We start from the raw sequence: 27,426 nt of genomic DNA, 5'->3' as shown, positions 1-27,426 counted from the left end.
CGCAGGACATTATGCTTCAACTCAAACACGATATCGTAGACAATCTCACCCGATACACCAAAGCGATACTCGGGCTCGACCTCAAAAAGGCGTTCGACAACGTTAACCATGCCGCGATACTTGAAAGTATACGAGCGCTGGGACTGGGCGAAAGTAGGCATCACTACGTACGGGATTTCCTTACGAGCCGCCGGGCCCGCTTAGCGATCGGCGGACTAGAATCGAAGACATATACGTGGGTTGTACGGGCACGCCGCAGGGCTCCGTAATCTCGCCCATGCTCTTTAACCTCGTGCTTGTCGGATTACCACAAAAACTAGTTGAGATAGATGGCCTCCACCATAGCTTGTACGCCGATGATATCACCCTCTGGGTTGCCGAGGGAAATGACGGCCAAGTAGAGCAAGCGCTGCAGGAGGCCGTCGACCTGGTGCAGGACTACCTTCGCGACACGGGCCTCGAATGTTCCGCTGCTAAATCGGAGCTCCTGCTCTACAGATACTCGCGCAAGGGCCGTAAACCCAAGAACGCCGATTCCGTAACCGAGTGCGCATACAGAGAAATTATTGTAGTCACATAAGACGGCGCTGTCATCCCACAAGTTAACACCATTAGGGTACTGGGTTTGCGCCTGTCCGCCAACGGCCACAACGGCGAAACCATTCGCAGACTAGAGGGCGCGGTCAATGAAACGATCCGGTTGCTGAAACGCATAACAAATCGACATAGCGCAATGAAGGAAAGCAACACCATTCTCCTGGTACATGCTTTCGGTATGAGCCACATAACGTACGTCGCCTCCTACCTCAAGTAGCAGGCGACTGAACGCACCAAACTAGATCGTCTCATCCGCAAGGTGTACAAACGCGCAATCGGATTACGGCTCGAGAAATTTTTCCATGCTAGTATTGACTAGCACGGAAAAATTTCTCGAGCTGTGGTTACACAATACCCTAGACGAGATAATCGAAGCACAGAACATCGCCCAGTACGAACGTCTGGCGAATACCAGAACCGGTCGACACATCCTCGAGACACTGGGCATCAACTACCATACGCAGCGCGGCGAAAAGGTCGGGATACCCAGACGTATTCGCGAGCGCATCGTCGTTCTGCCTTTGCCTAAGAACATGCACCTGACACGTCACATCGGTCGGCGCAACAGGCGCGCCCAAGACCTGGAAAAGAAATTCGGCAATAGCAAAGAAACGGTTTACGTGGACGCGGCCCGTTACGAGTGCCAACGCGGCTTCGCGGTCGCGATCACGGATCACGGAGGAACTTGCGTCACGAGCGCGACGATACGCACGGAAGAGACGGAGGCGGCCGAAGAAGCTGCCATAGCCCTCGCGATAGCAACCACAGACGCCGAGGTGATTAGGCGACTCGCAGGCGGCGATACGCAACTACACCAGCGGCCGGATCTCCCGTGAAGCGGCCCGCATTCTCCAAATTCACAAAGGCAACATCTGCCGCAAAAACGACAGTTTCCTCGTATGGGCCCCCGCCCACACAGACCCTCCGCTTGCGGGCAACGCGACTGCCCACGCCGCGGCTCGAGGACTTACACGCCGAGCTGCGACGCCTGCCGACAGTCCCGATGTCTCGCACACTTCGACAGCGATGCGGGAATGGACGTGGGGGGATCGCATGACCACTTTCAGAGTATTAGAGAAGTGAGTTGGGCTAGTTGGTGCGTATTAACTGTGGACATATCTACTAGCGTTTTTCGCGCTAGTAGATATGTCCACACTTTCAGAGATATCACGCAAGACTAGAGATTGAACAGATGCAAATATCCACCACCCAACGCCAAACTAAACAAGAAACAGCAGGTTGCCTGGAGACAACTACCACGGCCGCTACTTATGTAGCGGCCGTGCAACTACAGACACACACGTACCCGAATCCGGTGATCCTTCGCCTCTGCTACCCAGACATTTATACGACCGACGCGTGTAAAGCGTGCGGAGACAGAGCGACGCTGCAGCACATGCTGTGGAATTGTACCGGTAGCGAGCAGCAGTCCCCTACGAACCGGGTAGACATCGCAGTCTCGAAACGCGAGGCGCGATGGGAGGCGACTCTGCTTAGCCACGACCTTGCCGACCAACTGTGGGCCGTCCGGCACGCCCAGGATGCCGTTCGGGTCCAAGGACTTGAGGATGCCACCCCGCTCAATGACGCCGGACATGTTTAATAAAATTTTTACTCACTCACTCATGCATCACCTTCCCGTATATCGCTTTGCAGCACAAATATTGCACTGAATGGTTAGAAGTGGTGTGTGTTCGTGTGTGTGTGTGTGTGTGTGTGTGTGTGTGTGTGTGTGTGTGTGTGTGTGTGTGTGTGTGTGTGTGTGTGTGTGTGTGTGTGTGTGTGTGTGTGTGTGTGTGTGTGTGTGTGTGTGTGTGTGTGTGTGTGTGTTAGCTTTGTGTAGCCCCGTGTGGGTATGTACTTGTGTTCAGCGCATGTGAATAAAAGTTCAGTTTAGTGTTCGGCGTTTGTGTTTCGTGTGTTCCTCCGTGATTTTGTCTTACTTCGCGGCGCCGTTTCGGGATTATGGACAGAAATGATGACGCTGGAGCAAGGTGGAATCGTGACCTGGTATTCGAACACACCTAAGGTAACCGTTTCCTGGCGTTGTGTGTGGCTGTAACGCTTGTTCTGAGGATAACGTTGCCGACTCGGATCTCAGGTCGATGACAGTAATAAGTCCACACCGGGAATTATCTATTGCAAGCAATCCTTCAATATGACGAATGTCGCACGGTAAGTCCCGTCGTGAAAGGTCAATCTTGCCGTGCAGATTCCTGTCGGCGTTACGTCACATGTCCTCTAGCCGTTCGAATTTGGAGGAATTCTTTTGCTTTCTTCAACATGGCGGCGATGGATCCACTCATGGCGGAGCGGTCGGCTCCGGTGTCAACTAAAGTGGCGACTGCATGGCCGTCGAGGAGCACGTCGAGGTCGGTGATTTGTCGTGGGGCGTTACGGTTAGGTCGCGGTATCGGATGACGGCTGCGTCGGCTTTTCCTGCTTCTGTCCTTGCGTCATTGCTTCCTGTCCCTGTGTGTGTGTTTTTTTTTTTTCTGTGTCAATTCGTCCAGTTCCTGGCAGTGCGAACAAACCATGTGTTTAGAATAACAGAGAGCTGAGCTGGTTGGTAAGTATTCATTCTGTGTCCTGACTTCCTTCGTGTATCCGCGTTTGCACGCCCTGTCTTTTTAGAATAAACCATGTGTCCTTGCTTCGTCACCCAAGGAACCTGATTGCCTATTTTATGCACCGATATCTCTGGGATAGTGTCTCATTTGGATTCGCAACTTTGTTCTTTTTCGCAGGTGCGCAGTTTTGCTTAGGTGTTTATTCTTATAAGTGTGTTTAGTTGGAAGTCAGCGCTTATCTGTGTCCCATATTGCTTCGTATATCGTTTATTTTTCGCGCTGTTCATGCCTGGTGCAACGGAGAACCCAAGCAGCTCAAACCTTCACGTTAATTCGTTATAGGGCGTGCACCAAATTCATGTATTCGTCTGGATACCGAGTTGTTTTCGTTACGTCTTCGAGGTGAATCATGCAACGTCGTCGTCGGCGGCGAAGGGTCTTCGCCGTTTTGACGAAAAGCAACCACACCTCTGTAGCGAAGCCTTGGAACATATTAATGGGTTGCTCTCTCCAGCGCCTTCTAGTGGGTCGTCCTCATTGGCTTCTTCTGAAAAGGACGCCGCTCGCGCAGAGAGTTCGTGCCTTGCCCTGACTGTCGCCATTACGCATTGTCGTTGAGTGCCGTCTATTAAACGCCTTAACAATTTGGTGGAGGTACAGCACGCGGATGTCGTAGTCTTGCAGGCGAAGTGCCCAGTGGGCGAGACGGCCTGAGGGATCCTTCAATGACGACAGCCAGCATAGTGCATGATGGTCGGTGACGACATCAAATGGGCGACCATACATTTCCATCAGTTACTGCTATTAGTTTTCCGGATGCGGGCTAAGCAACCGGCCCACGGTTCTGGCCAGAGTATGGTCGATGCCGGAAGAGAGGTAAGGTGCGAAAACTAGAAGCAGCGCGAAAAAAACGACGACAAAAATAGGAACACACACAACAGGACTAGCGCTGAACTGCCAACTGAATGTTTATTGAAGAATCACCACTTATAGCTATGCCACCAAAAACGCCTTGTCACACAAAAAACGCCACAAAAAAATCAACGATTGCGGACATGCGTATTGCTAAACTAACAGGTGTTTATCGAGAAAAGATTTCTCATGAGTAGTTAAACTAAGTGACGCCGCGCTGACATACTTATCTCCGGCTTTATTGATAAAATAAGCTTCCACGATTTCTCTTTCTTTTTTGGACTTTCCAAACGTCAAAAAACTAGTTTGCCCGAACTTGGGTGTGCATGCGCATTTTTTACAGTGCGAGGCTAGATGGCTGCCATAGCCATTTTTGACATTGTTCTTATGTTGCCTGGCCCTATCATTAAAGCATTGCCCAGTTTGTCCGATGTACACTCTCCCACAACTTAATGGTATCTCATAAACAACATCAGAGGTGCACTTGGTGAACTTCGTTTCATGGTTAGTAGTACATATCATTTGTTTTCGACCTTTCATAGCATTACACAGCGTTGAAAGTTTACGAGGAGCAGAAAATACGAGGTTGACTTGGTGCCTGTTGGCCACTTTCTTCAGGTTATGCGATAACCTGTGCACATATGGTATCACATGAAACGGTCTCTTGTCTTTTTCTTGCTCATCAGTTTTTCTTCCTGAACGTTTCAATCTTTGTAGCAAAGTTTCACTCACAGCTGTGATGACGGAAGTAGGGTAACCGAATGATTTAAGTCTTTCGGTCTGATTCATTAGGCTAGCCTTCATTTGGTGCTCACATGATTTGTTAATTGCACTTTGTACACAGGTAAGGTCCTAGCGAGGTAAGGTCCTAGCGATGTACAGAGGTAAGGTCCTAGCGATGGTGAACGCGGCGCCCAACGGGGTCTTCACTAAGATGCTGCCAGATAGTTGGCGATGTCACTTAGCTGTGTACAAGGCGCGTTGGCGGCAAATCGCATATAGTCCCAATGTAGTCTCATCTCGCGGTACTGGCACTGGTGGTAGGTGTGACCGGCTTCCCTGCAGTGGTAGCAGAGCGGGTGGTGGTCAGGGGAGCGTCAAAAGTCGGTTTTCTCGGGCCGTAGCGCTGGCCGGCTGGTGAACGAGATGGCGTCGGCGGATAGGGTGCTGTCTGTCGGCGCCCTGGCGCGAAGTGGCGACAGCGGCGTAGATCATCGCTTGCGGAGGAGGCTGCGGCAGTTCGGGGATTCCCAGCGACCTCTTCGCGAACGATTTCCGAGGTCGAGGCCACTTGAGGCTGGGACGACGGGAACGTTCGCCGCCGTTCTTTACGCACAACATTCACAACAGTCATTGCGGTCTCGCGGATGCCGTCGATGCCTATCGAGGGCGCGACGCGATAGCTTGTAGACCAGCGGCCAGCGGTTATATCACCTCTTCCACAGCAGCTCAGCTGTGTTCTCGAGAACTGTAGCTTCCGTGATAAATTCTCTGGCGGTCTTGGGCAGATTGAGTACCATTTCAGTTCTTGTTTGACTGCCCACATAAGGAAGCGAACTTTTTTCTGCGCCCACTTTATCAAACAGTGGGCGCAGAAATATACAGGCGCGAATGTCGCCAGAGCAACGGCGCCTTCTATATTCCAAGAGCAAAACCTCGGAGAAAGGAAAGGGATCTGGAAAATGAGCAAAATGAGCACATCTGCTGCGCAGGAGCTATATAACCATAGAATGTTACTGTGTTATAAGTAATCAGTTTTGTGTTATAAGTAATCAGTAAGCATAACACATATATAGCTGACCTTGCAAACCCACATGCAAATAAAAGCATACAACGTACAAGAAACAAAGAATTATGGTTATACTCACCGCACGAACTAACTATTACAAAAGAATCTTTGTCTGATACCCTTCAGCATTTGTTAAATAAGTTACATAACGAATCATCTGACCCGATTTGTCACTCAAACAATGAAATCAGATTTTTTTTAAAATCAGAAATGGCTAAATGAAGCGTACATACATAACATTCGTTACTGGTGCGTTAACGTAAAATATATTGTTGAATTATTACTATTTTGAGTTTCTTTGCTTCGTTTTTATTTGTTTTTGTGTTATCTTCCTAGTGTGTCATTGTATTTGAGTTAGAGAAGCTTGTGTAATCTTTTTTTTATGTAGCAATGTACCCTATCTTGTACCTTACTCTATTCTGAAAACAAATATTGCAGACCGTTCGCTATGTGCAATATTTTTCCCTTATTCCCCCTCCCCATGTGTAGGGTAGCAAACCGGACGCATAGTCTATTAACCTCCCTGCCTTTCCTACATTCCTTCTCTCTCTCTTCCATCATGTATTATCTACATGCTCTGCCATGGCAGGAACAAAGGGGGCAGGGACCTCTGTCAAGCCGTAACCGCGGCTTTTAGTCCCGCCTCCTCCTCTCTCAAAAGAAATAAAGGTTGACTTGATTTGATTTGATTTGACGATGGCGCCACGCAGCTGACCTACACGTGACCTGCGCTCGGCGAACCAATAAAGGGTCTCCTCAAAACGATAAGTTATACACGCATACTTGTTCGGAAGCTTTTAGGGCCGTCCTGTGGACATTCTTTTAGGGGCGAAGCACCTTAGGGCCGGGGCTTGTTCGTCCATTCACGTCCGGCCGTCACGGTACACGAAACCGAAACAGACAGCGCTCGCGCCAAGGAGAAGTCTTCTTCCTCTTGTTCTTCGAGTGCCTTGATGATGATACAAGAACGAAAATATGGCCGAGTTTGTAAGAATGCATCATAGAGCAGGTAGCGCAAGAAATGTACGTAGACACAAGCCAGGAACATAAACACGAGACGAGCGCTGAATTCAAACTAAAATTTCTTCTCAGAATCCACGCCTATTTATCAGCCAGCAAAGATCAAAACACCACATCGTCACCCAAGAGTGTACATCTCATCCCACAATGAATAGCGTGACGCCACAACATCTTGATCAACACTTACAAGAAAAATAATACACGCAAAATGCAACGCAGTCAAGATAAGCTAAGCACTGAGCGCGAGCGATTACGGTACGTGTGCTCAGACTAGAGACTTTTATCAAGCGGAAAGCGCAGGTGCCAGGTAAGCTGTAAGAAAAGCTACCTCACAGTGGTGTAGGCTCAGGGAAGGCTGGCTGGCGCACTCGAGATCGTTCTTTTGAATCAAAAAATCTTCCACAGTCTCTCTGGACACCTTATTACGGTTCCGGTACAACACTGCTGTGTCAATTAAAAGCGGTTCACAGCCGCACTGCCGACAATGCATCGGGAGATGAGGGTATTGAACCTTTGAGAGAGCTCAAATGCTCTCTGAGCCTAATGTTCAACCATCTGCCCGTCTGGCCGATGTATTTACGTCCGCACGAAAAAGGGATGCAACAAACAACATTGCAAGTGCAAGAAACAAAAAGCATACCGTGCCTAATGGTACACCTAGCCTTTTTGTTGTCCTCCTTACTGCACATACGCCTCTGCAGTCTTGGGCAAATGGCGCTTACCTTGTTTTTCGCGGTGAAAACAATGTCAACGTCATTACGGGTCAAAAAGGTGGCATCGCGTTGGCTCAGTGTTTAGCTGATCTTGATTACATTGCCTTTTGCGTGTATCATTTTTGTTGTTAGAGCGGATTAAGATGTTGTGGCGTCATGCTGTTCATTGTGGGATGAGATGTACTTTCTTGGGTGACGATGTGGTGTTTGGTCTTTGGTGGTTGATAAATAGGCGTGGATTCTGAGAATAAATTTTAGTTTGAATTCAGCGCTCGTCTCGTGTTTATGTTCCTGGCTTGTGTCTATGTATTTTTTGCGCTACATGCTCTATCATGATGATGATGAGTGAGCGCGCGCTCGCGCCAAGGCAAAGTCTTCTTTGTCTTGTTGGCCGACGCTTGAACATCCATCCGCGTCCGGCTGTCACGGTACATGCCGAAACCGAAACCGACACCACCGTGTACAATAAAAATCGAAAACATCTGTGAAAAAAGGTTAACACCACCGTGTACGATCGAAACCGAAACCATCTGTGAAAAAATGTTAACAAAAGGTGAACAAGCAGAAAAATAAAGTGACAAAACACTGTAAAAACAAAACATCTAAATGGTAACAAAAGGTGAACAAGCACAAAATAAAATGACGAAACACCGTAAAAACACCAACATAAGCGCTCATCAATCACAATGCACGCTGCAGTGAAATAAAAGTCACAGTTTCGCCTCAAGGGCGAAGCAATGAATGCGATAGCAAGAAATTGGAATGTCACACGAAGAGCGGCAAGCAGCTAGAAACTTACTGCACGCTGCTCAAGCACAGAGGACGCAGGAAAAGAAAACACACAAGGTGAGTGCGAGCTAACAACTGTCACAGCTCGACACTTGCAGCGCGCTGCTCAAACACAAAGGAGGCACGAAAAGAACGCACAGGTATACATAGGACGAGCGCGAACTGTCACAGTTGTTACTTCAACTAACCCACTTTCGCTCTTCTAGCTATCAGATCACTCCTTTCGCAAACGCGGCCGCTCCAGCGAGCAATGTGACCTTCGTGTGGTGTATAGCTTCAGCGCAAACTTTGCGGTGGAAGCACAAGACGTACAAAACTCCCCCTCAAGAGATAATCGCGCGAGCATGGTCCACCACGCCCTATGCCAAAGTACAAGTCGAAGGCGCACATCCCAACTCCGGCGAAACACTAGACAGTTTTAGAGTTGGGGACCCAAGAAATTTGCGAGCCGCCAGGGCACATGCGCATAACGCAATCCGCTCTCGGGGGTTCGCGTTGTCCCAAGACCCTGCATCACCTTCCTTTGGGCGGCAAACAACACCGCAGAGCGCACGACCTCAAGAGAAGAAAATCAGGACGGCGCTTGGTAGTGGCACGCGAAGTCATGGCTCGCGTTCCCTGCGGGCGTCGATTCTGGTCACTAAGATAAATATTCATTTGGCTCTAGTTCGCACATATTCCTGAGGCTAAAACTTCAAAAAGGGGTACCAGCGAAAACACTGAAAACACGTACACAAGAAGAAGGCGTTACACACGGACGAACGCTGGACTTTCAACTGTGCTTTATTGGAAATTGCATTGCCGCACAAGGCTTCTCACACATGCGCTTTGCCATCACTTCCCACGACACGTGACACTTCAACTTATTATTTACGCTAAGTAGGCACGCTCTTTCGAGGTCAGAGACAAGGACGTATCGCTGACACAATTATCTTTATGATTTACAATGTGAAATGCTTCTAAAATCTCCCGCGAATATCTTGTCTTTCCCCTGCCCAAAATGGTCGTGCGATCGAACATCGGCTTAGTGGATTTGCATTTCATGCAACTGCGGCAATGAACAGCCAGATTGCTTCCCAAGTCCCCGCTCAAGGATGTATTATGTTCTTGCAGCCGCTTATTTATACACCTTCCCGTTTACCCAATATAAACTTTGCCACATGCTAGTGGAACGCAGTAAATGACACCAGTCTTGCACTGAACAGAGGGTTTCATGTGCACGTCCAAGTTTGTTGACTGCGAGGTGGGAATCGTGTATCAGATCCCGTTGTCGTGCGGTAGATCGTACATAGGGCAGAGTGGAAGGTGTCTGAATGTTCGTTTGGGAAAGCACAAGCGTTCATTAACACAAGACACGCATTCTCATTTAGCAGATAATTGTCGGGAGTGCGGGTGTAACCCGCACTTTACTGATACCATGATTCTTTCCAGGCACAAAAAGCAGCTTGCCCGAAAAATTATTGAGGCCTTCCACATTAGAAGAAGCTACGAAAGATGCGTTAGCCAGCCATCGATAAAGCTTTGGGATAGGGAATACGAGTTCTTGGTCAGCACGTGCGGAAATGTGACTTAAAAGTGGTTGTGCGCATGCTACGTTACGGGGCGACAGCCATGAATGTTCGCTTCGTTTTTCGTCTGGAGTACAAGTCACGTGACTCCATTTTTTTCTTCATGTTTACTTTTTGTGTTTTCTGGAATAAAAATTCAGTTGAGAGTCAGCGCTTGTCCTGTGTACTTCTTCTGTTCCTTGTCCCCTTTTGTGAGCGCTGCACAGTCCTAAGTATCACAATATCTCCTTCATGTAGTATCGGGAGGGGTCGACCCTGTGTTAAGTTCTGAGGGGGCTTGTGTACTGGACTCGCGCTAGGCACTGCAAAGTCCGGCAGCCTTCCACGAAGCCGTCTTCCCATGAGTAGCTCGCTGGGTGTTCGCCCATCCTCTAGCGGGGATGTCCGGTAATTCAGCAGTCCCACCCAGAAATCATCTTCTACACCCTCACTTTTCTTCAACAGTCGTTTCACAACTTGGACTCCCTTTTCAGCCAAGCCGTTGGACCTGGGAAATCGCGGGATGGATGTAGTGTGGAGAAAATCACACTTGTCTCTTAACGCCCTGAACTCTCGACAGGTAGATTGAGCACCTCCATCTGTACACACTTCGAGCGGTATTCCGTGGCGGGCAAACATCATTGAAAGTTTTGATATTACCGCCTTTCTGGCTGTCTGAGATAAGTACTCTACTTCGGGATAGTTTGAGTAAGCGCAGTAAGCTACCAGATAGCTCCGGCCACCGTACTCGCAAAGGTCTACGCCAATGCGCTGCCATGGTTGCTCTGGGACTTGCCTCAGTATCAGCGGCTCTGCTGGTTGGCGGTACGCAAACTGACGACACTTTTCACAACGGCTAACCAGTGCCGCTATGTCCGCATTCATTCCTCGCCAGAACATCAACAATCTGGCGCGGGCCTTGCACTTGTTAACTCCCAAGTGGCCCTCATGCAGGCGCTGCAGCATCTCTTGACGTAGACTTCTGGGTATCACCACTCTACTGCCCCGCAGAAGAATTCCATCTATGCATGTCAACTCAGAGGAAAATGCAGCCAGCTCTTCATTGACAGGTCTCTGCTGTTGTAAAGACTCCATGACATGCCTTAGCTCAGCATCTTCGTATGTTGCTGCAGCAAGGCGGGCTTTCATGTTGTCACTCACAAGGACGGAGAGAACGTGGGCAGCGTGGACGGTAACATCATCTTGGTCGGGGTCAGGGCTGTGAGATGCTGCGCCTTGTATCCTGGATAGGGTGTCGGCCAAGACCAACTGCTTCCCCGGCACGTACTGGAACACGACATCAAATTGCATCAGTCTCAAAAAATATCGCTACAGACGTGGGGGCATTTCACACAAGTTTTGCTTCGCTATTGAAAGGAGTGGCCTATGGTCCGTCTCGACTAGGACCTTGTAGCCCAATAAGAAGTCCTTAAAGCGTTCACAAGCAAAAGTCGCAGCAAGCGTCTCCTTCTCAATCTGGGCATACTTGACCTCGGAGCTAGACAAGACTCGCGACGCATAAGCCACCGGGCGCCAGTCTTGGTCATGCTGTTGGAACAGTGCCGCACCTATAGCAAAGCTTGACGCATCGGCCGAGACCTTCGATGGTTTCTCAGGGTCAAAAACCGCTAGAAATGGCGATGATGTGAGCATCTTCAATAAATTCTTCCATTCGGCATCATGTTGAGCCTCCCATACAAACGCCGCTTCCTGCTTTATCAGGGACCTCAATGCCTCTGTTTTCTTCGAGAGATTCGGAAGAAATTTCCCAAAATAGTTTACTGCTCCCAGAAACCTTTGTACTTCTTGCTTGCAGGAAGGACGAGGCATGTTGGTAATACAGCTGGTAAGTTCAGGGTCCGGTCTAATGCCAGCTTTGCTTATGCGGTCACCCAGAAATTTCACTTCTTGAGTAGCAAATACACATTTATCCCCGTTTAAAGTTAGTCCTGCCCTTCTTGCCGCTTCTAGCACCCCCAGAAGACGCTTGTCATGCTCCTCCTTCGTCGCTCCCCAAACAAGAATATCGTCAATGTACACTGCAGTTCCAGGCAGACCCTCTAATATCTCACTCATCGTTTTTTGGAACACTTCGGGGGCAGACGCAATGCCGAATGGCAAGCGTAGGAACCGGTACCGTCCGAATGGGGTGCCGAACGTACAAATTCTAGAGGTGCTTTCATCCAGAGGGATCTGGTGGAAACCGCAGTTAGCGTCAAGTTTGCTGAAAAAAGTCGCACCAGCTCATTCCGATTCAATATCTTTCCGACGCGGGAGTTGGTAGTGTTCACGCTTTAGGTTTCGGTTTATCTGACGGGGGTCCATGCAAAGTCTCAGTCGGCCATCTTTTTTACGAACAATGACAAGCGGGCTTACCCAGTCAGTGGGCTCGGTGATCTTGGCGATAATGCCTGCAGCTTCCATGCGACTCAGTTCCTTTCGTAGCGGTTCCTTGAGAGCATGAGGCACTCGTCGAGGAGGCATAGCAGTAGGGCGTGCCTCGTCGCTCAGCTGTAGATGGTACGGACGCCGGGTACATCCTAAGCCTTGAAACAGTGAAGGGAACTCCTGCCAGTCTGACTCAGCCCTGCTGATGTCATACACAGGCGAGACTAATCCGAATTTCTCGCATGACTTCAGGCCAAGCAGCGGTTGGCTGCCTCGCTTGACAACAAAAATATATACGTTTTCTTGCTTGCCTTGAAGCTGAAGCGAGAGCGTCGCTTGTGCCAGGTGCTGAATGACGTTTCCGTCGTAATTCGTCAACACCGTGCTGCATGGGCGGAGCATGGCTTTTCCAGAACGCAGCTTGCGAAAGTGAGCATACGGTAGTATGTTGGCCTGTGCCCCTTCGTCCACCTTGAGCCGCGTCGGGTGTCCAGCCACGAACGCGTTCACGATCCAATCTCGCTGCCCCGAGACGCTATCGACGCACACTGTTAAAATATCAAAGTCTTCTTCCGACTCGTATGCTCCTTGCTGTCCATCGCCGGACCTTGGAGTGCCGGACCCTGGCACTTCTGCAGCATGACGCGAAGTGATTTTTCCTCTTGCATAATGCACAAGCCTTGCCCCACGCTGGGCATCTTGGTTCATGGACCCTTCCGCAGTAGCCGCGCCGACCGCGAGTTGAGTTTCTCTCCGGCGTTGCCGATGATCCAGTGACACGGTGCACGTTCACTTCGCTACTGGCAGCGTTCTCAAGACTCCGGTTTTGCAACGCTGCCACCTCCGCCGCTTTGCAAAACTGTATTGTGGCTTCTAACGTGAGATTCTTCTCGCGCAATAGACGCTCACGGAGCTTTTTATCACGAATGCCGCACACAAGCTGATCACGTACTAAAGAATCTCTTAAGTCACCAAAGTTGCAGGTCTTTGATTTGAGTTGCACATCTCGCAAGAACTGCTCGAATGGCTCCCATTCTTGTTGATGGCGGGAACGAAACACGTAGCGTTCGAAAGTTTCGTTCGTCTTCGGAATGCAATATTCCTCGAAAGCTTGAATGATGGCGTTATAATCTTCACGTTGCGCTTCCGATAGTGTAAAAGTGTTAAATACCTCGATGGCTTCAGGTCCCGCGACGTGCAAGAAGATAGCAGCTTTTTGCGCTGACGAACGCTCTTTGTCCGAGACTGTTGCTTTGAAGAAAAGTTCAATGAGCTGACGGAAGCGTTTCCAGTTCTCTGCGGCATTATCAGAGAGCACCAAGCGTTCAGGAGGGGGTAGGCTATCCATGTTTAGCGGACGAGTTAGACTTCTGACACCATGTAAAGAATGACAAGCACATAGCGTTGCAACTGCAGTCGAACTGCTGGTTTATTGAGCTAACCCGTTGAAGACCAATACCGAGCCTGTGTTGCCAGACCACCGGGGTGCCGGCCCCCTACCGGTACACAGTCGTCACCAACCAGTCCAGCCGTCCGTATTACGAGCCGCCGCCGCCTATGTCACCGACGTCACGCCCAGGTCCATCTACCCGACGTTCACCGTCCCCACGACGCCGCTCACTATCACCGATGCGGCCTCGTCCGGTCGCACGAGACCAGGAAAACTAGTCGTCGCGGTCCAAGAGGCAAGGGCTGCGACGCTATCGAACTGCCAAAGCCCATCAAACGTAGTAGACGTTTGTAGATGGTGTGCGCACATCGGCCCTCGTAGACACTGGAGCTGCCGTATCCGTTATGGACGCTAACTTTAACCGACTACTACGAAAAGTGACGACGCCACTTTCCGGGCTCTCCCTCCGTACTACAGCCAGCGCCCAAAGTATTCACCCGACAGCGGTGTGCACAGCCCGTGTCATCATTCAGGACGCTCTGTACGCCGTCGAATTCATCATTATTTCCTCATGCTCTCACGACGTCATCCTGGGATGGGATTTTCTCGCCCGTCACGCCGCCGTAATTCGTTGCGCACCAGCCGAAATAGAACTCTCACCATTCCCAGATTTGACGCCGGCGGACAGTCCACCGGTTGCGACCAAGGTACTCGTCAAACACGACACCACAGTTCCTGCAAACTCGTCGACGGCTGTGTCAGTCTATTGCACCGGTCTCGCCGACGCCGTTGCACTCCTTTCTCCATCTGGCCGCGTTTTCACTAGGAAAGGCTTGCTGGTGCCATTTGCGACCGTGCAAGTCCTTCAGGAAGACACCGATATTTTTGTTACTAACCCATCCCCGTACATTGTTAGGTTGGTGCGAGGGGAATGTCTCGGGAGAGCGGAAGCCCTCGAAGACGCACAAGTTATGGACACACCGGGTGACACGCACTTCGCCAGCTCCCATTCCTTTCTCCACATCTGTTTCGTCACCCTCGATTGCTGACAACATTACGTTGGTCGAGCGTTCCCAGCTTCTATGCCTGTTGGAAGAATTTCGTTCTTCGTTCGATGTCGCGCAAACTTCTCTCGGCCGCACGTCTGCTGTCACGCATCGATCGCATCGACACTGGCGCCCAACCACCACTGCGGCAACGTCCATATCGCGTGTCGCCAACAGAGCGTCGTGTAATTAACGAGCAAGTCGAAGACATGCTTCGCCGCGATGTTATTCGACCCTCAAACAGCCCGTCGGCATCTCCTGTCGTTCTCGTTGCGAAGAAGGACGGCTCTGTGCGGTTCTGTGTGGACTACCGACGACTCAATAAGATCACCCGAAAGGACGTTTATTTTCTACCTCGAATAGACGACGCCATTGACAGCCTGCAAGGAGCAGAGTTCTTTTCATCGCTCGATTTGCGCTCAGGGTACTGGCAAGTCCCCATGGCTGATGACGCTCGACCGAAGACAGCGTTTGTCACACCCGACGGCTTGCACGAATTCAGCGTCATGCCGTTTGGGCTGTGCAATGCGCCCGCGACCTTTGAGCGCATGATGGATACTGTTCTGCGCAACTTGAAATGGCACACGTGCCTGTGCTACCTCGACGACGTCGTCGTTTTCGCCCCGGACTTCTCAACGCACCTTCAACGCCTGCGGCAGGTTTTGACGCGTTTGAGCGACGCCGGGCTACAACTGAATCTAAAGAAGTGCCGATTTGCAGCACGGCAGCTGACGATACTAGGATACGTCGTGTCCAAGGACGGCATTTTCACCGATCCAGCCAAGCTTCGGGCCGTGACAGGGTTCCCCGAACCTACGTCCGTCAAAGAACTGCGCAGTTTCGTAGGACTATGTTCCTACTTTCGGCGCTTCATCCGAAACTTCGCGACTATTATATCACCGCTGACGAAGCTCCTTGGAAGTAACGGGCCCCTCAATTCGTGGTCGTCAGAGTGCGACGACGCTTTCGCAAAGCTCCGTCGCCTGTTGACGTCTCCACCCATTCTACGCCACTACGACCCTACGGCCCCTACAGAGGTACACACGGACGCCAGCGGTGTTGGCCTCGGGGCTGTCCTTGCGCAGCGCAAACCTGGGTTGCCGGAATATGTCGTCGCATATGCAAGTCGTACGCTTACTAAAGCCGAGACCAACCACACCGTCACGGAGAAAGAATGCCTGGCAATCATTTGGGCCCTTACGAAGTTCCGACCTTATTTGTATGGTCGCCCATTTGATGTACTCACCAACCATCATGCACTGTGCTGGTTGTCGTCATTGAAGGATCCCTCAGGCCGTCTCGCCCGTTGGGCACTTCGCCTGCAAGACTACGATATCCGCGTGCTGTACCGCAACGGACGCCAGCATGCTGACGCCGACGCCCTGTCGCGCTCTCCCTTGCCTGACAACAATGCCCACAGCTCAGCGTCTCACTTAGTCGTTTCTTTCATCGACATTCACACCGTCGCTACCGAACAGCGCAAGAATCAATGGATTGCCTCACTACTAGACTTGCTGACTGATCCATCGGCCACACCATCCACTCGCGCGTTGCGTCGTCAAGCCCCCCATTTCGCCGTTCGCGACGACCTGCTCCACCGACGCAATTACAACGGCGACGGCCGACAGTGGCTACTAGTAATACCCCGCAGTCTGCGTTCTGACATATGCGAGTCGTTCCACTCTGATCCGCAGTGTGCACACTCTCGGGTATGGAAAACCTACCACCGCATTCGCCAACGGTACTTTTGGCGAGGGATGTACCGCTACGTGCAGAAGTTCGTTCGCTCCTGCATCGATTGTCAGCGCCGCAAAACTTCAACGTACCTGTCGCCGGCAGGTCTGCGACCTCTACCTTGCCCTGACAGACCATTTGGGCGCGTTGGCATCGATTTGTATGGGCCACTTCCTCTGACGTCCGCTGGTAACCGCTGGGCCATCGTCGCTGTAGACCACCTCACGCGATACGCTGAAACTGCCGCCCTCCCTGCGGCTACAGCGCGCGATGTGGCCTCCTTCCTGCTCCACCGATTCATGCTGCGTCACGGTCCACCCCAGGAGCTGCTCAGTGATCGAGGTCGTGTCTTCTTGTAGGAAGTCGTCGAAGCCATTCTCAAAGAGTGCAACGTTGTTCACCGCAAAACTACTGCTTACTGTAGAGGTCACTACTATTGTGCTAATGAGTGGCGCCCCCTCCTAGATGGAGGGAGTTGAATAAAGTGAAATGTTGTTTCGGTTCAGTGTCGACCGGTTGTCTTACTACGGGCTCCTCAGGCGCTCATGCCATGCCTATGTCACAGTCTCCTGTGAACCGATAACACTACATGGTGTCAGAAGTGGGATCGAGCACCGACGTCGCGCTTACCCATCGTCCGTACCATGTCTACCGAGCAGTCCAGCCCGAAGTGGATGGGCGTGAACCTTCAGACGCCGGAGCCGTTCGACTTCGGCAACGCTGGGACCTGGCCGACATGGAAAAGTCGCTTCGAAGACTACGCAGCCATCTCGGGTCTCAAGAATGCACCGGAGGAAACACAGGTGCGCTCGCTCTTATATTGCATGGGCCCAGAAGCGCGTCCGCTCCTCGATACATTTTCGCTTGACGCGGCGTCCCTCACTTCCTACAAGACTGTGGTAGACCGTTTTACAGAGCATTTCGTGCATCCAAGCAATGAACTATACGAGTTATCGCGTTTTCACAGACGCGTACAGCAGCCAGGCGAGAGCGTCGACGGATACTATGCCGAGTTATGCAGGATGGTGAAACTCTGCCCCTATCCTTCAATGCAAGTTGAAGAAAGGCTAGTACGTGACAGATTCGTCGTCGGCTTGCGCGACTCGCGTCTTTCAGACCAGCTATGCCGCAACGCTAAACTAAAACTCTCAAAGAGGCTTGGACGCAAGCACGCCAGGTGGAACACGCGGAAAAAGAAAAGCGGCAGTCGCAAGCTGGAGCAAGCTATAATAGCCCCAACGCTTTGCAAATGGACGCTACGAAGATACAGAAGTCTGCTCGACATCACCGGAACGCTAAGCCTTCTTTCGACCATCATGATACAGAGACGCCCACCTGCGGATTCTGTGGCCGCGCGTCTCATCCTCGAACGCAATGCCCAGCACACAGCTCGCTCTGCAACTTTTGCAGAAAGAAGGGGCACTTCGCGGAAGTTTGTCGCTCGCGGAAATCGAATTAAAAAGTCGGCTCTATTCACCTGAGCACCGTCGGAGCGGGGGCCAAGTCTTTATTAGTGGACGTTACCGTGGACGATTACACGATGCAATTTAAAGTTGGCTCCGGCGCCGAAGTCTCTGCTATACCCGATGACTTCCCCAAGCTTCCAGCCAAGCTGGACAAGGTTGACACTGTACTTACCGGACCTGGAGGTCAACCATTGCGGGTACTCGGTTCATATACAGCCCAACTCCGTTGGCGCGGGAAGACGTCCTTGCAGCGACTCTTTATCATTGAATCGCTATCTGTCCCTCTTCTGTGACTTCCGGCTATACAAGCCCTCGATGTTGTGAAATTCCTTGGCGGCGTGCAGGCCCCTGAGGCATCACTTCAAGCTGAACTGTTCCGCGGACTTGGCACTCTCAAGGAGGAATATCGAATCCGCTTGAAGCCTGGTGCTACACCATTCTCCCTCAGCGTGCCTCGTCGCATTCCCATTCCGCTACACGAAACCGTGAGGCGTGAGCTCAACAAGCTCGAAAGTGACGGAGTGATTCGCCGCGTCGACAATCCCACGCCGTGGTGTTCTGTTCCCTAAAGCGTCAGGAGATTACCGTCTGTGTTGACTTAACCCTGCCGAATCAAGTCGTACTTCGAGAACGGCACATCCTCCCAACGGTTGAACAAGTCCTCGGGCTTATCGGAGACGCAACGGTGTTCTCCAAGCTGGACGCCACAGCGAGTTTCCACCAAGTGAAACTGACTACGGACTCGCAAGCGCTCACGACTTTTATAACCCCTTTTGGCTGATACTGCTTCTGCCGCCTTCCATTGGGTATTACCTCAGCGCCCGAGTATTTTCAGAAGCAGATGGCCAGAATTCTTGAAGGACAGGAAGGGGTAGCAAATATGATCGACGATATACTTGTTTTCGGACGCACTCGAGAGGAACATGGGGTCCGACTGAACCAGGTTCTGTCCCGTCTTGCTGAGGCCGGGGTCACGCTGAACAAGAATAAATGCTTATTCGGTGTGTCGGAAGTACCGTTCCTTGGAGTAATCGTGTCCGCTCAAGGCATCAAGCCGGACCCAGCCAAGGTAGCAGCCATCAAGACCATGGAAGCTCCGAAAGACATTGCAGGCGTCAGGCGTCTTCTCGGGATGATCAATCATCTAGCTAGGTTCTTGCCACACATCTCTGAAATAACCACTCCAATCAGAGCCCTCCTCAACAAGTCTTCAAGTTGGACTTGGCAGCATGAACAGGAGGCCGCATTTGTCAGGGTGAAGGAGATACTGACATCCGATAGGTGTATGGCCAAGTACAGTCCGTCGTATGCCACCACTGTCTCAGCTGATGCTAGTTCGTTTGGACTTGGGGCAGTCCTGCTGCAGACGCAGCCATCAGGCGAGCGCCGTCCCGTCGCTTTTGCTTCCAGAGCAATGACGAAGGCGGAGCAGAGATATAGCCAAACTGAAAAGGAAGCATTAGCTATAACCTGGGCTCTCTGGAGGTTCGACGAATTTGTGCGTGGCATTTCACTGGATATTGAGACAGATCACCTACCCCTCGTCTCTCTTTTTGGTAAGATGGAGCTCGACATGTTGCCTCCTAGAATACAAAGGCTGCGGATTAAAGCAATACCTTATCAATTTAAGATACTTCATGTGCCTGGTAAGCTATTGGCTACAGCGGATACTCTCTCTCGCATCAACAACCCGAAGGAATCTTCCGCGGATGCTGTGCAGGTCCTTACCACAGAAACTGTGGCTCGCACAGCCCTTGATGTGATGGAGCTTTATGTTACAGAAACAGTGGCTGCCACGTTTGAAGTTTTGCCCCTAAATGTGCAGGAAGCTCGTCGAGCACAAACTTCGGATGGCGAATGCACTACGTTAATCTCCTTCTGTCAGCGGGGGTGGCCTCGGAAAAACAAGCTGCCATTACACATCTCCAAGTATCCATCGGTGGTTGATCAACTTTCTGTTTGCGACGGCGTACTGCTCAAAGGTACCTGTTTGGTGATCCCATCATCACTTCGATCTACAGTCTTGGCACTACTACACGAGGGACACCAACGCTGTAACAGAAGCAAAGCCTTGGCGCGAGATTCGGTATGGTGGCCTGGCATCTCCAATGACATTACCTCTATGGTCGCCAACTGTGAGACATGCGCTCTCACACGAGTTAACTTCCCTGAGCCACTTGTACCGACAACTCTCCCAGATCGCCCGTGGCAACTTCTCGGCATGGACCTATTTCACTTCTGCGGGCAAACTTTCCTGCTGGTAGTTGATTACTACTCCAGGTACGCAGAAGTGATAACCTTCAGGAGCACAACTGCGCAAGTTGTCGTGCATGTGCTAAAGAGCATATTCGCCCGCCATGGGATACCAGAGGAAATTCGGACAATGGCCCACCATTCTCGTCACGAGACTTCGCAACATTCGCTTCCTCGTATGGCTTTGTCCATACGACAAGCAGTCCCTACTACGCCCAGTCCAATGGAGAAGTGGAGACGGTCAGGATGGTCAAAAATCTCTTCACCAAGGCAAAAGACCCTCACATGGCTCTCCTATGTTACAGGGATACCTCAGGCGTCAACGGTTTTAGCCCAGCTCAGCTCTTGATGGGCCGTCGGCTAAGGACCAAAGTCCCTAAGAAGGAAGAATTGCTACATCCAAACGTGCCCCCAAAAGACGCAGTAGCGTTGAGGAATGCATCCTACCAAAGAAAGCAGGAAAGGAGCTACAATCGGCGTCATCGGGCCAGGCATCAAATGCAGCTTCCTGTAGGACAAGTCTGGGTGCGGCCAGAAAACGTAAATGGAACTGTGTTAAGCCCAGCACAGAGACCCAGGAGCTTCATAATAGAAACAGGACAAGGCGGTATCTTGCAGCGTAACAGGTGTCACCTTGTCCCCTTTGTCCCAGCATCGTTGCCACCACAAGCTTCATCGGAAGCAACCCAGCCACAGTCGCAAGTAGCTCACCCATCTCAAGGTCCTCCAAGTACCACGGTCACGACGAGCGACTCGGGACGGGCTGGTGATCGTGTTCGTGGTGATGGTGGTGATAGTGATGGTGGTGTTGGTGGTCACGATGGTGTTGTGTGCACGAGTAGTAGCCGACGCGTTGTCCCACCGGACCGTCTGAACTTATGACTGCCGAACGTGCGCAAAGGGGGGAGATGTAGAGGTCGCTACTATTGTGCTAATGAGTGGCGCCCCCTCCTAGATGGAGGGAGTAGAATAAAGTGAGATGTTGTTTCGGCTCAGTGTCGACCGGTTGTCTTACTACGGGCTCCTCAGGCGCTCATGCCATGCCTATGTCACAGTCTCCTGTGAGCCGATAACACTACACTTACCACCCGCAGACGAATGGCCTCACCGAACGCTTCAACCGCCCGCTCGGCGACATGCTCTCGATGCACGTCGCCGCCGACCACACAAATGCCATTCTGCTCTTCGCCACGTACGCCTACAATACCGCCCCTCAGAGCACTCACTCTTCTCACCCTCTTTCTTATTGTATGGCAGGTACCCATCGCACACAATCGACACAATCCTTCCCTACAAGCCGGATCCATCTGAATGTGCGCCTATTTCTGCCACAGCCAGACTTGCTGAGGAGTGTCGCGAGCTCTCCAAGGCCTCTACTACGCATAACCAAGAGCGGCAGAAAAGCATTCGCGGGGACACCACCAGTTCTGCGCCCACGTTCCTTCCTGGAGCGCTCGTATGGCTCTCGGTCCCTACCACTGCAACTGGCCTCTCATCCAAACTACTGCCCAAATACGAAGGCCCCTACCGTGTCGTCGAACGCACATCCCCGGTCAACTACCTGATCGAACCCGTCGACCCATCTTCGGACATGCGCCGTCGAGGGCGCGACATTGTCAACGTGGCGCGCCTGAAGCCCTACCATGACCCGCTCATAGTGACAAGCTGCTAGGTCGCCAGGCCGCTCCCTTTTCGTACCCGGGGTAATTGTAGCGAAGCGTTCCTACTCAGTAATGGGTCGTCCTCTGAGCGCCTTCTAGTGGGTCGTCCTCTTCTCGGAGAGCACGCCCCTCATGCAGAGAGTCGGCCCCGCTTTGACTGTCGCCGTCGCCGAGTGCCCGCTAATAAACGTCTTGACAGCAGGGGTGTAGCCAAGGGGGCGGGGGGTTCAACCCCCCCCCCCCGAAATGTTTCAGTTTTGCTTGCGTATATATACACGCACACATACAAACGCACGCACGAACATACATAGTGTATGGTTGAACCCCCCCCCCCCCCCCCGAAAAATTTCTGGCTACGCCCCTGCTTGACAGTATATATAAATAAAAGCCACAAATAAAAGTAATTCAGAAGCACTCGCCCGGGGATTCGAACCGGCGACCCCTCCCTCCGCAGCGCGCTGCCTTAAACAATTACGCCACTCCTCTTTTTTTTGTATTTTTTGCAGGGCTTCAGTTTTCAACAGTGACAAGAAAGTACAGTCTGTCGGTTATGTTTTTCTTTGTTCGTTTGTTCTCCTTGATGTGGATTGAAGTCCCGTCAAGGAGATGATCGACGTCGATGAAGCAGGAGGCAGGTTGGAGGTAATAAAACTTGAAGGTATATTGCAGCGAAATATTTACAGTCATATGTACAGCTTGCCGAAGCACACTGGTGATAACATTGACATCAACAGCGTCTTACTCTTCTACCTAACTTTTCTTAATTAAGTTAGAGCCTAGAACACTGTTACCACATACGACGAACGGAGTCTCACTGTTCGACCACCCAGTGGTTACGGCCCAGACAAAAGTTGCATCATATAGACTGAAGGGAAACGAATTTCGTCCAGTCTTTAGTACCTTGCGGTAAACAAAGAAAGGGGGAGGTGGCCACTGCTGGTCCGCCTCAACATTCTCTTATCCAATCCGTTTACCACTCAAATTAAGTCACTCCTTACTGGGCTGTCCCTAATCTCGACAGCAGTGTTTTTACAGTTTAGACAGGCGTTTTGGCACTCTTTCCCATCATGGCTCTTCCTCTCCTCATTCGACGCTCTCAGGGATTCCCACACTCGAAATATATCGGTATTGTAGCCCTGGTGCATTCACGCCATCTTCCCACACTCATAGAGTCGAAACCACGGTGCCGGTCGTTAAAGAAATGGGGAACAGAGCGCTCCTGTCCCTTCAAACGGTTCCGAGAAACAAAAGGGCGTTTGCCTGTCCTCGCCTCCCCTGCGTCCGGACCGTGCATCGCTGCGACTCGACCCTGCACCACAGTCAGCGAGCCGAAAGCACGGTGCCAGTCGTTAAAGTAATGGTGAACAAAGCGCGCACTCCCAGGGATCGCGTTCGGGCCACGCGTCTCCGCAACTCGACCTTGACGCCGAGCCGGCCTCTGGGAAGCAGAGCAAGGTCGCGTAACCGCAGCCACGGGGGGCCAGCGGAGGAGACGAGCTACTCAAAGAAAGCGGTTTGCCTTCCAGGGATAAGTGCACAGTCAAAGACCATGCAGAGAGAGAGAGAGAGAGAGCCGAGAAAGAAGCTTTGTATAACATACAGTGCCGCGTTGTCCATTCTGCACGATCGACTTATGAGCGGCAAAACATAACACTGTCTATAATTGTTTCATATGCAACAGTGATTCAATGCGAGGTACCCAGTCGGGTACATCGTTCTGCATTTTTTTGCAATTCAAGAAACGAAGTCAGTGACTCAAGAAAGTATTCTATGGCTCGTCGAGCATCAACATCAGCGTTAGGCACAGCCATTCGGGACCTCCAAATACTGTGAAGAGCCAATAACATTGTAATAACATAGGGAAATCCATCATCATTTTCAATCATGAAATACCTTATTCCCTGTGCGTCCAATGGGAAATCTTTCTTTAGTGTCCTTTGCAGGACGTCCCAGAAGAACACCCCGTCCCAGCATGGGACGGGCACCACTTCCTGCCGTTTTTTAAGACACCAGACGAATTTTAAAAATGTTCGGATTGTTGCTCTAATAAGAGTACTGCTGTCGAGAAACCTAAACGAGTATTGTGGTGCCTGGGAATGCACCGTATATATTTTAATACCGCTACCTTGAAAAGACACTTTCGGTTTCGATATCGAGGGGGCGGCTTCTCAGTGACGTTTCATAGCAGTGTGACGTCACGGGGATACAGAAACTCGCGATGTAGTAGCGGCAAATCCGTCATCTGCTCGTGGTGCTCATATACAACGATGAGTGAATTGTCGTCCAGTGACACTGACAGTGATTTCTGCTATTTAGGCTGCATACAGGATGCAGAACTCGCACACTCGGGGGAACTGTCTTGACTCGTCGGGATAATGTCCGTTGCAGCGGGACTGGCTTGCATATGCTCAGCGATATCTTATACGTGTTCTCCGACCACGGTGTGTGGACAGCGTTGACGCTGCATACCAAGGAAACAAAAAATGTCCCTTTTGCGATGTCTCAAAATCGTGTCAGTACTCCTTTAAAGAAGAAAGTGCTAACCCCCGGACGCACAGGCATGCCTTTTACGCGTTTTAGCACTTTGCTCCATGTTCTACCACAGCACAGAAAGCGCTACATATAACTTTTTACGGGAAACAGTGCCTAAATATTCTACAGAAAATCGTGCCTTGAGGAAGCGAAATGACTCGATAATCTCTTTAAACTGACCTTGTGTTCGACCTTTCAATCTAACAGAAGACACGGCAAACTCGGGCAAAGCATTGACCAACCGCACTTGGCAGACCGTGCGCAAAAACGGGTCTTGAACGTCACGAAAGTACAAGAAGCGATTTACGAGCGGTCGCAGAAACAAATGCGACAAACCCAAACCACCGTCACGCACACGTCGAAAAAGATTCGTCCTAGTAGTCTTCTCCCACGTGGAACCCCAAATAAAGACGGCAAAAATACGATGAAGTTTTTGAAGATTGATTCGAGAGCAATGAAGTACTTGCAACACGTACCACAATTTTGTAATGAAGAACAAGTTACAATTGGTAGCGCGCGCAAAAATGGATAAATCCTTGGCCTTCCATTTTTCAGCTTTTTCTAGGATTTGAGACGTCTGCCCGAGCCAATAAGGATCACTGTCGCTATAATTTTCGAGAGGTATGCCTAAATATTTTACCGGTGTTGTAAGCCACTGAACGTTTATGAAATAATTTGGCGCGGGCTCTCAACCTCCATGCCAGAAACCAAGACACTTTCCCCAATTCACTGCGCTTCCACTATAACCTCACAGAAGCGTTTTACGATGTTAACTGCATCTGCAATACTTTCGAGGTTTGTACAAAATATCGCTATGTAATCAGCATACGCCAGTAGGCGCACTTCACATGCATGAAGCCTAAATCCTGTAATTGCGTTTCTGTTCAATATACTTAGACAAAAGCTTTCAATGAACATGCAGAAAAATGAGAGGAGAGAGCGGGCACCCTCGACGTACAGAGCGCTGCAATTCTATAGACTTTCGTACCTCTTTGTTATCAATCAGGCGAGTAGTTCATCGTGTATATGCCATCTTAACGGCTTCTGTTATCACTTTACCAACGTTCGATCGCGTGCCGCATTACGCCATGCCTCATTCGTTCTCCGGGGTACTAACGACAGAATACAAAGGCACGCGACGCTACTTCAGAAGCAAAAATAAGCCAACAGCATTGCGGTCGTATGGTCGTCTCTACTCTTTCTTTTTTTCTCTCACGCCTATCCGATGTGCTCTGTCCAAAATTAAGTGCTAGGGGAGGCTAATAAATTGTCGAATAAAGCGCTGTGCATTTGGCTAGCAAACCATTGGCGACCATGAGTAAAAAGCTCGTAGTGGGAAGTGGTCGCTGCGCGTATTTCAGCTGACTGCGCAGGCAATTTACTTTTTTTATTACTCTTATTTTTTGCGTGCGTGATGCTATTCCCGATTACCCGTGAGGATAAGTTCTTTTTTTTTCGTTCTTTCCTGGTGTATGTTCGTTTTGCGCGTTTTTAGGCACGCACCAACGTTCTCGAACTCTACCACCGCAACTAGGCCACGCTGATGCCGCTTGACGCATGGTTTTTTGGCATTCTGTTGTTGTCCCAGCACTAACACAACGCTTAAAGATGGATAAGCTCCATTCCGCACCGCATTATAAAAATTAAAAATTAAGTAGACTTCAAGTGCTCTGAGTGGGAACTCAGCGCAAAAATCAACAGCGCGCAGGAGACGCCCCTCGCTTTCCGCGCGCTTCCCGAGCGCGGAAAGTCCACGATGCTGCTGCTGATGATGACATGTGGCTAATTACCCTTTGTACCGGGTGGACCCCTTATTGGCGTCCTCGCCTAATAAAAATAAATAATAAATACATACGCAGTATGTATTTACTTAGGCACATAAGTTCAGCACTGTGAATGTCTCTTGTGTCATTCCACCACGTCCTGTTTCCACAGAACCCGATGAGGCACAGTAGCTAGCGCCGCGTTTCGAGCCACCATGGGCGCAGTCTCTCCTTGGTTGTTGTCGCTGCGTCCACCTTGTCGCTGGTGGCACTGCTGGGAGAGTCGGTAAACCAGTGGCGGATCGAGAGGGGGGGGGGGCGGTAGGGGCGATCGCCCCCCCCCCAAAGACTGTGTGACATGCCCCCCCCCCCCCCCCCTTCCCTCTAGTGCCTGCGACCACCTCCTTTGTCAGGTTGCCCCGGCTACCACTACCCAAACCGCAGAGGAGCCGAATGGCTAGAGCGTCCGTTTCCAATGCGGAAGCTACCGGGTTCGATTCCCAGTGCCGCCGGACACCCGCTGGTTTTTCTAAAGAGTTGCCCCAGCCTGGCAGTTTGTGTTCTGGGCACTCTAGGTGGTGCCCTCGTCTTTCCTCGAACTTCTTTCACCTCCTTTTCATCTTTTCCAACGACGATGAGCCTCTGTTCTGCTATTTAATCCCCCTTCCCTGGACAGGAGGATTGAGATGTTCTTCTCGACTAGAGACGGTTACTATCCTGTGCTTTTCTCTTCTTCTTTATCCAAGAATTTCATCTCCTCAACCCCCTTGCTTCCTAAGCAAAAGGATGTGGCAGCTTAAAGGGGCACTGACACAAAAAGTTTGGATCTTGTTTTTCCTACGACTCACTTATTACGGATGGAAAGCTCGTTTTCTGGAGCGCGTGACGGTTAATTATTTGTAGATGGTTTTTATAGCGCCCAGCCGCAGTGTCGGTTTGAGAGAGCACGGAGTGAACACAGAATAGTTATTATGTAAATAGTTATTTGTATCGAGAGGGCAGCCACCGTACCGCAAAGAGACAGCGAGAGACACACTATGCGACCACCCTCCCTCCCTGGCCACCCCACCGGCTACAATGAAATCGAAGAAGCCGGCCCAGCGCGTCGTCATTCCATATGTGCCGGGCATCAGTGGACAGCTTTCCAGGGTCTTCGGAAAATCGGGGCTCACAGTAATCCACAAACCGGAATCGACGCTCACCCGCTTGTTACCGAGGCCGAAAGACCGACCATCACCAAGGCGTAGTCTACAAGG

This window comes from Rhipicephalus sanguineus, chromosome 7 (genome assembly GCF_013339695.2).
Source record: "Rhipicephalus sanguineus isolate Rsan-2018 chromosome 7, BIME_Rsan_1.4, whole genome shotgun sequence".
Classification (NCBI taxonomy): Eukaryota; Metazoa; Arthropoda; class Arachnida; order Ixodida; family Ixodidae; genus Rhipicephalus; species Rhipicephalus sanguineus.
Note: the sequence above shows the minus strand (reverse complement) of the source record.